At 45.7% G+C, this 9943-nt stretch overlaps 1 protein-coding gene across 2 annotated transcripts in view; it reads right to left on the bottom strand.

Annotated features, from left to right (window-relative positions):
- KCNJ16 (potassium inwardly rectifying channel subfamily J member 16) overlaps window positions 1–9943 on the bottom strand; it is a 16405-nt gene that overhangs the window by 4398 nt on the left and 2064 nt on the right. The window contains exon 2 of one of the 2 annotated variants that reach the window (XM_057381865.1): window positions 3542–3650. The exons of the other annotated variant lie outside the window; for it this stretch is intronic. The gene's annotated coding sequence lies outside the window, so the exon portion shown is untranslated. The remainder of the gene's footprint in view (window positions 1–3541; window positions 3651–9943) is intronic. 2 annotated transcript variants of the gene reach the window in all.

Raw genomic sequence — 9943 nt, forward strand, 5'->3', positions numbered from 1 at the left:
AAAATTGAATTTATCAGTGGGATTTGGGATTGCACTGTGGGGAGTGCCCCAGATGACCTAAAATCCCAAACTGCACAGTAAAAACTGCCCCMAAATCCCTGGAATAACCTCCTGAGCCACTCCAAAGCATCAAAAAGTGTTGCTCGGTATTTTGGGTGTGCTTAAGGAGAAGACAAACCTGAACTGCTCAAGGCTACCTCCTCAAATCTCTCGAGTGCAATAACAATAATAAAAAGAAAATAATGAAAATAATGAAAATAATAAAACAATGAAAATAATAATAATAATAAAAACAATAAAAATAATAATAACAATAATAATAATTTATACATCACTATTTATAACTTTTTGACACTGATGTTTCTCAGAACATTCAGGTCCAAACCCCCGCCCTTCAGTGCTTCTGGATTTTGTAAATCAGAATTAGGATCAGTCCCCCATTCCTGGGGACAGCACTGAACACACACGTGATTTYCCTGCTCCAGGGGAGGACAGGGAGCTTGGGAACCCAGATGTTCCTCCCTCAGAACACTCTGACTTCTGCAGAACACTCTGCACCCTCTGATTATTACCAAATTAATACCAAAGACCACAGGCTCCCAACCAGACTGATGGACTTGGGACCTCAGAGTCGTTTCAAAAATCTGATTTTCCAAGCTGGAAATACTGGACACATCCCTAAAAAACCACACAATTCCATGAGAGGTCCTGTTACCTGGTAAAGATTAACAAAGGGGGTGGGGGAGGATTTAAAAAACATTCTCTACTCACTAAAGCTCAAGGATCTGCTGTTGCAAATGACTCTCAGATGTTGCCAGGAAGCGTTTTCACCTTCCTCTAACACTGACACACCAACCCTCCCCCTTTGCTGCCTTGCTTTTACTTTCTGTGGGTTTTTTCCTTTATTTCTGGGCATGTTTGTGCACATCGTGAGCCTCCCCTTGCTCTGCTCCGCTGCTGAAATTCGCAGCTCTTAGAAATCAATGTGTTTCCCCCCTCCAATGAAATTTTATCAGAGATAAAACAATGGAGCAGTGAAAGGTGGCAAGAAGGCAGAAACAGAGAAATCTCAATGATTTAGTTAGGGTAAATGGCAGAGAGAATTCAGGAGTTGGTCTAAAGAATAAATTTATCAGACTCAGAGCTCAGAAACCAGAATAATTCTGAATTTTCTCAGCCAAGGCCAGGATTTTACAGTGTTGGATCCTTCAGTGTTCAGAGACAGAACTGCTCCAGAGACCCGTATTCACACTGAACCCCCAAACTGATGTTCTTGAAAAACTTCACCCCAAACAAACAGGGGAGGAAATTCCTGTATTTCAAAGTTATTTCTGCTCAGTGGCAGAAACGGAAACAAACCCAACACCTACTCCAACCCAGGGAAGAGCTGCCACAAAGCAAACACCAGCAGGAGCAGATTTTTTCTTATCGTATTTATATTTTCATGCCGTTCCTCTCGAGCGGAGCAGCTGTACCAGAACAACTTGAACTCCCGATTGTCAGCTCGCTCGGAACAGCCACTTAAAAGCCTTAAGCTGAGCCTTTCAAAGACTTTCCCTGGATGTAATTRTCAATTTAATCCTGATATTTGGAGCTCGGGGCTCAGTGTTTTGTGAGGATAATCCCTCTTGCACCGTAACCTAGTACCTAACAAATTGCTGCTACGCCCCTTTTATGACTCTGTTTTCCCATTGTGTAAACAATGGGGGTGAATTTTTGTTCGGTGACAACTTCAGTCAACAGCCCGTTTGTAAAACATTCAGCAAAACAATGTGAAGATCTGGGCTCCGGGATGATTCTGTTCTGAGATTAAATCATAAAGAAAACAACCCCGAACTCCGAATTAAGCTGGGTGCTCGCTCTCACCCCCGCACTGGTGTCTCTCTCTCTCTCTCCAGTGCTGCTTTAGCAATCACCTCAGTTTCCTGCTTCATTTTGGGAATGATCTGAAAGGTTTCCAGTTTTAGTCATTGTTGTGTAACCCTGGAAGGGTTTCAGCTCACAGATCAGAAATGTGACAAGTCAGAACCTTCGGAGCTGCTTTGGAATTGGCTCCAACTTTTGTTCCTTAAAAAAAAAAAAAATAACAAATCCACCACCCACAAAACTTAAATAAATCTAWTGCAGGACAGCATTAGGACTCTTCTTTCTTTTCTTCCTTCCTTCCTTTCACTTTTTTTTTTGGCAAAGGGACTTCTCCTGATGCTCACAGCCAATTTTTGTGATCTGTCCTTATACCAGGTTGATCCAAGCCCCGTCCAACRCAGCCTTGGACACTTCCAGGGATGGAGCAGCCATGCAGAGATGGAACAGCTGAAAAAATATATTTCATATCCCATTTTTTCTTCCCCTGACATGCTGSTGTCTGCCCTGACTCCCAGTGAAGCTTCATTCCCATCCTTCTGCAGATTCCACCCCACGTTTCTCCTCCTGRATTTCTCCCAGCCTGGCAAAATTCCTCTAGGAACTTTTCCCCCTGACCCTTGTTGGCCCAGGAGCAGGAGAACAATTTGTTGCAGCTCTGAATAGGARTGATGTAATTAATGAATTAATTAAYGAATGTACCCAGCAGCAGGAGAGTGGCGGGAACAATGACAGAATGAGATCAGAGAGTGCTGAGCGCTCATTAGACGGAGCCAACACCCTCGRCCCCGTTATTGCTGTTCTGTCCCTTCCCAAAGCACAAGAGGCCATTAAAAATGGGGGAATCTGGGGGCAGGCAGSAGAGATATTCCTTCTGATATTCCAGAAGGGCTCTTCCAGCCTCGGGGACGGCTTCCTTTACGTCACCGCTCGCAGCTCCGCTTCCGGAGGAGGCAGCGTGCTCCTCGCCTTCCTGTTTGCTGCACAGCAGGAGCCAGGGAAGGGCACGGGGGCTGCACGGCTTGGATTCACAGCTGGGGGATTGATCTGAGAATATTCCAGTATCCCAATATCTGAAAATTCCAATATCCCAATACTCCAATATCCCAATATTCCAATATCCCAATATCCCAATATCCCAGTATCCCAATATTCCAATATCCCAATACTCCAATATTCCAAGATCCCAATACTCCAATATTCCAATATCCTAATACCCCAATATTCCAATATGCCAATATCCCAATACCCCAATATTCCAATATGCCAATATCCCAATACTCCAATATCCCAATATTCAAACAACCCAATATTCAAACAACCCAATACACCAATATCCCAATATCCCAATATCCCAATATCCCAATACCCCAATATCCCAATATCCCAATATCCCAATATTCCAATATCCCAATATCCCAATATCCCAATATTCCAATATCCCAATACTCCTATATCCCAATACCCCAATATCCCAATATTCCAATATTCCAATATCCCAATACTCCAATATTGCAATATCCCAATACAGGAACAGAACAAATCTGACTCCCAAGTTGAACATGAGTGAGATCAGGAGGGGAAAGGTGAGCAGGAAGCCTGAGGAACCCTGATTTATGACTTTTTCCTCCTCATTCCTCATAGAAATTTCCCTGAGAAGCAGTTTGACATCACTTACCAACAGGCAGGGGAGGCAGGAACACTTCCAAGTCACCTCTGATCCCAGCTTTAGGCCACTGACCTCAGCAGAAATTCCCCGATAACACTCAGAAACGGCCTCATCCCACCTGATAAAATATCCCAAAAGCCAATCAAATCACCAAAGCCTTTACATTTTCAAAGCCAGCATCAAGTCTAAGAATGAAAATAGCATTTTGCATTACTTCTTTGAGGAAATAGGAAGGAGAAGGGAAAAAAATAACAATAAAAATAATCAAGTTAATAACGTCCACTATGATCTAATTTTTTTTAGGAAATACCACCAAAAAAACTGCTGATTCAGACTTCTAAACTCACTCCTAAAGTAAAGAGAGGTTGAGTGTCAAATCAGACARTGTGTCAGTGCTTTTTGTTCTTTGGGAAGAGCACCAGAAGCCTCAGTGAGTGCTGCTCAGATAAGGCAGGCAGGCAAACACTGCATTTCAGGAAGTCAATTTATCCATCAGCACCGGGGTCAGGAGCTGCTGTTTGCTTTCCTSAGCCGCTCTGTGCCACCATCCTTTCATTCACCAGCACAGATCAGGCACAAATCCACCTCTGATATGATTTTCCACCTCAATCTGATTTTCTCTCTCTTCTGCTCTGGATCTGCCCAGCTGAAATCCCGARTCCTGCAGCTCATCCCGAATTTCCAGCCCTCCATCCAAACCCTGCRTTTGCAGGGCTGGGGATGTCACCACTTTGTGCAGGGAGCCTGTGAAATGCATTAAAAGCTCATGGAGCTGCCAGGACTGATCCAAACCCCGCTGAAGGCAGCACKGGGGCTGTGTTTGATCTCCTGCTCYGGATCCCAGCTGCCACTTGGGTTTCCCAGTATCACCACAGGCAGTATCCACCTCGGGCTTGGCTCAGCCTGCTGGAATTCCAGCAGCACTTTCTAAGAAACCAGGGCTTTGTTCGACCTTCACTCTCTCTTTTTTTTTTTTTTTTTTTTTTTTTTTTTTTGGTTCACAGACTCTGGCAGAATTTTGAGTTTCCATATTGTTACTTAACTCCACGGAGCTCTGTAGGAAATTTGGGGTTGGGGTGATTTTTTAGGAGTTGACTTTCAACAGCTTGTGGAGCAGATGGCTGGACCTTGGTCTGTCCATCTGTCCATCCGTCCATCCCTCCATCCATCCCTGTCCTAGCAGGGCTGCCTCTGGCCTGGAAAGGGAGGTTATTCCAAAACCCAGGAGTTATTTTTCCTCAGAACTGCCTCTCAGTGTGGTGCTGGCCCTTCTTGGACTCTGCTGCTGTTCCCTTCCCAAGCTCCACGCTCTAATTTACAGGATCTCGGTGTTTTGAAAGGCAGAGAATTGAAATAACGTGGAAGTGGAAAATCGTGGGTAGCTGTGTGTGTGTGGGCCCTGTATCTCAGATTTTTATTTTAATCTCAGAATTTTATGTCAATCTCAGTGTTTGGGTTGCATATCTTCATTTCTGGTCTCCTGAGCCTGTCCTACAACTTATTCCTGCTCACCTGAGAGAAATTCTGGGCACAGAAATCGGTATTTTAAACGACATTAAGATAGGCAGAATATAATGCTAAACCTCTCTTCTYCCCCATTTTAAAAACATCCTTAGATGAGAACAAAAAGAAGCATCTATTTAGAAGTCGCCTTTAATGACAAAAACGAAATGAAGGGATTGTTTCAAATAGGATTTTTGCCTCCCTGTGGCTCGCACAGAGGCTGATTTGTCTCCCTCGAGGCCCGGAATCTGCGGCTCTGTGGTTGCCCTTTGTGTGGAAGGTTTTCCCCGGCGCTGCTGAGTGAAGGAGCCGCTCAGTGGGAATTCAGCCCGTTCCAAGCCCTTTGCCAGCCGTGTTTTTCCTGTTTGACTTCTCCCGGCAAACAGTGTGAAGGAGCGAGCAGATCTTATCAGAGCCCGTGTTAACAAAAACCCATCAAATAAAAACCTGCTGCATCGCAAATGTCAACACTCRGCAACAACAAAAAGATATCTAAACTGCGCTAGGGCTGGTTTTATTGCCAAAGCACTTCCCAAAGATTGTTTTGAGACACAACTTTTCTGTTTGGCCTCGCAGGTGCTGCAGAAACAAATGTCTGTCTTATTTATTGCATTTTAACTGTACAGGGGTGCTGTCACCAGAGACAAGAGCCAGGCCAAAGAGAATTTCACCCTCTGGTTTGAAATTTACTGCCACCATCCCCTGATCCACTCCAAATCGGTTGGGAGCTGGATAAATGATCGGCCATCAAAATTCAATTAAATTCAGAAATGATATACGCAGCTTCAGGAGGAGATTTATCCTATATTGTATCCTCTATTTTTCCTGAGTCGTTTTTCCTCCTGTTTTCACCGAATAAAATGGAATTACAGCATCACTTGCTCCTGCTCAGAGCCAAAGTCCTTCCAAAGTCACAAATCCCGAGGTGATTAACGAAACCCCAACTCCAGCTCTGATCACGAGCTCGGGCCCGTGGCATTCCTGCCCAGAACATTCCGTTTGCTGCTAAGCTCCTCTCACCTCGGGACCAGTGGATCTTCGGCAAACCARCTCTGTGAAAAACACCGAGCGGCGTTTCCCACAGAAAAAAAAAAACAACCCCAAACAGCCAAAACCAACCCCAAACAGCATCACTCGGGTGTCACAATYCGGGAGCCACTTCAGGGGAGGGAAAGTGCAGATTAAGGAGAACTCAGCGACCTCAGAGGCGCTGGCAGAACTCCAGGAGTGCGGTAAAACCGGGGAAAGCGATCTGAGAGCAACAATCGCCCCAAAACGGCGAGGATGAGCYTCCACCCCACGGGAATCCCGCAGGGATTTGCGATCTGTGGGTRATTGTGATTTATTTGATGCCCTCGGTTTTGCTCGTGGGCTGTTTTTCCAATCGGATCTCTTTGTTGTGCCGTGTAAAAGCCGGCTCTGAGGTCACTGTTTACGGATGGCATCGCAAAACTCCCAGCGCGTTTCCCATTGAGGAAGACAAGAAACAGGTTGTGTCCTTGCCTGGCTCAATTGTTCTCCAAGGAGAGGAACAACTCACCAGCCTGGAGCTTTGTTGTTGTAAAAACCTCCCGTGAAACAATGGGAGGATGTGCAGGGCACCAGCCACGTGATGGAGAGAAGAAATCTGCTTTTCGTATCAAAAAAATGAATGGGAACGATCTCCATTGATTCAAAAGGAAAATTGGTGAAAGGTTCGRGGGCCATCTACTCATAATCAGTGCTAAGGGCCGTTTCTGATGTCACCAAAGTGGGTGGCTCTGGGTTTCTGTGTGTGACAGAGGTCCCTGGGGATGTTCCAAAAGATGCCAAGCTTTCTGTGCTTTCAATTCAGGGCAGAGAAACAGATTTTGGCACCTTAACCTGCATTTCCTTAAAGCTACAGGCAGCACATTCCCCTGTCCTGATCCCTGGGCATTGAATTAATTCAGACAGAACTCAGAATTGGAAGGATCCAGAATAATTTGAGTCCAGAACAAAAGGATCCTTCTTGCAGGAGTTGGAAAAATGTCAGCAGRAGGGATGAAATACTCCCCCTCCACACTGAACAGGGAATCTTTTCTTCCACTGCTGCTTTAGGACTTGCTCCTGCAGGGTCTTGTCTGTCAGCAAAYGCAATCAGGTTTAAAAGCCTGAATTACCGCCCTGGAAATCACTGGAAATTCTTTTGGTGCCATAAAACCCAGCAAGTGTGGATGTTCTCCGGTGGATTTGGAGCTCAGCACCCTGCAGGAAGGAGCCTTTGGTTCTCAGAACCTTCCCTCGTGTCCAGAACAGCCCTTTGTGCGAGGAGTTTGGGTTTCACTGGGTTTGCAGATTTTCSCCCAAACCCCCTGGGACACACAGGCCATGGCTGATTTGGAAAAAAAAAAACCAGATAAATGGCATCTCCCAAGTTTTTTATTTTTTATTCCACGGAGCAGATTTGAGCCGAGCTCTGTCACCATCTGAAGAATTTGCAGCGATGGTGTCAGTCTGATGTCAGAGCGGCAATAAATCCCATTGTGCTGGATTACATTCTGCCCATTAAAACCGCTCTGACCCATTGTCATCCAAGTGGAACCGCATTCCGCTGGCTGCTCAAAAGGTTCTGATTTCACTCCCGATTGTTGCCGGGGCAACCGCACCTCCATCCAAAACTGCCTCGCCAATCACCGAACAGACTGGTGGGGATAAAGCAAAGCACTAATTACTTATTCCCACTGAAAAAAAAAAAAAGAAAAAAGTCCAAATCAAACCTTTCTGAGGCCTGAATAGCAGAAACTCGCAGAAGTTGGTGGATGCTTACTTGAGTTTTTTTTTGCATGAGGCACAGATTGCCTCATTTCTTTGTGGAATAACTGGTTGTGGTGACAAAATGCCATGAAAAGATTAATATTCTGAGTCTCTCCAAAGCGAGAGTGCACTGGAAATCTCACCACAGGCCGCTCCTGGAAAGAGTCCTCACTCGGTCGTGGAAAACAAAAAGGATTTTCATGAATAGTCAAACAGCTGGGGGAGGCTTGTGAGTGGAAATAGAAATATTTGAATGTCCCCGCTGAGATTTCTGGTGGAAAGTGGCCTGTGTTTTATGGCCTCRGCTTTTATTAAGTGAATATCATCTCCAGGGTTCAGAGTTGTCTCAATTTATCTCGGGGGGGGACAGAGCCAGGTAGAAAATTGCACTTTTTTCCCGGGGCTGCTGGGGATCAGCATTTCCTGGAGAGCAGAAGGGGCCRCTTGGCCACCAAAAATCGGTTCTGTGAAGCCAGGAGTGAGCAGGGCCAGGTGATGCTGGTTCTGCCACCCCAAACCAGTGCCCTGATGCTGATGAGCCCAGAATTTGGTGCCAATCTGAAWCCAGTTTGAGAGGGAACATTTTAAACGATGCTTTGTGAAGCTGCCTCATGAATGGAGATGCCTTTACTCATACCTGGAGAATTCCCATCTGGTTTTACCCTTTTATCCAGGTGAGTCTTTTCACACAGATCTGTGAGTCCCTGTCCTGGGTTTTTCCTCGAGTAAAACTGAAAAAACGGTTGTTCACCAAAATCGCCTTTTTTTCCAGTTTGTTTGCCAGACTGTTGATTTTTATCAAATGTCAGATCTTAGATCTCCTTAGGAGAGTGTTGTCCTACTCTCCTGTACCACAACAGCAAAGAAAATCCCAAAATTCAGTGTTTCCTCTGTTGAACCTTTGCAAATTAAGGAGTGAAACCCTCTCTACTCTCTGAGTTCTCCAATCAAAAATAGCATTTGAGAAGATGAGGATGATCCTCCCCTCCCTGCGGCCTCAGAACACGAATGAACTGCTTTAAAAAGAGGAACCACTGATGGAATCCTGACCGGGAAACACAAGAAATGAGCAGCTCCTTGTGAAACGCAGCACAGAGAATTCTTGAGTAACAGCTTTTTCTCCTGCCAGACTGGAGGGACAACAAAGTCCTCTCAAACAGCAGGAGGTGGAAAGATGAAGGATCAAATAAAGCAAACAGAACTGTGAGGTGGTGTTTGTTTGCTGGGCTCCTTTGTATCGATCACATGGCGGGCTTAATTGCACAACCAATTACTGGAAAGGGATGTTCTGTTACCAAACTCCCGCACCAAAAGCTCGGGGTGAGAATATTGGGCAAGAAAGGTGAATAATGAAGGAGAGGAGGGCAGAGAATCAGCCTTTTGTCCGGAATTTCAGTCACGCCGGAGAGCACTGAGGTGAGGGAGCAGCACCTTTCCYGCTGAAAGGCACAAATTTCCACTCTAAAAGGCAGAAATTTTCCCTCTGAAAGGCAGAAACTTTCAGAGCGTGAAGTGTTTTCCACCTGACCTTCCCACGAGCTATTCACAACCTCWGCTGGCGTCTCGGATTCCAATCTTTTTGTCTGAGAACGCGTCCTCGGCAAAAGTTTTCTTTCTGTAGAAAAGAGCAAGTGCCCGATCCATCCATCGGGCCATCCATCCATCCATCCCTGCCCTTTKTGCCTCCGAAGCGACGGGAACAGAAATCCTGGCAAGAACCTGGCTGGTATTTCCACATTTCCAGCACGGAGTTGTTGCCACGCTCACAAAACCCATCCGAAACATTGGATTGCCTGGAAATCGGCCGAATTTAGCGATTTAGCCCGAATTTTCGGAGCTGGTTAACTCTGRTTGATCAGCTGCCATTTGCTAAGCGCTGCCGAACCATCCATCCATCAAGGAGGGATGAGACAATCCTGGTTTTGCCAGGGACAGATCAACTGCCCCCGGTGATTCAGCAGCGCCCATCTCGTTATCTCGCTGCATTCGCACCTTCTCCAGAGTGGTGATTTTAAAAGTCCAGCAGAATGCCTGCTTTCCTTTAAAAAATACCCAGAAGCATCGTGGGGTGTGGCACGGAGGTGGCCCGAACCTTTGAAGTGCTTTAAATCGTGGAAAGAAGAGAAGAGAAGA

The sequence above is a fragment of the Malurus melanocephalus genome, unplaced genomic scaffold (genome assembly GCF_030028575.1).
Source record: "Malurus melanocephalus ecotype Western Australia unplaced genomic scaffold, MMel_1.1 scaffold_537, whole genome shotgun sequence".
Classification (NCBI taxonomy): domain Eukaryota; kingdom Metazoa; phylum Chordata; class Aves; order Passeriformes; family Maluridae; genus Malurus; species Malurus melanocephalus.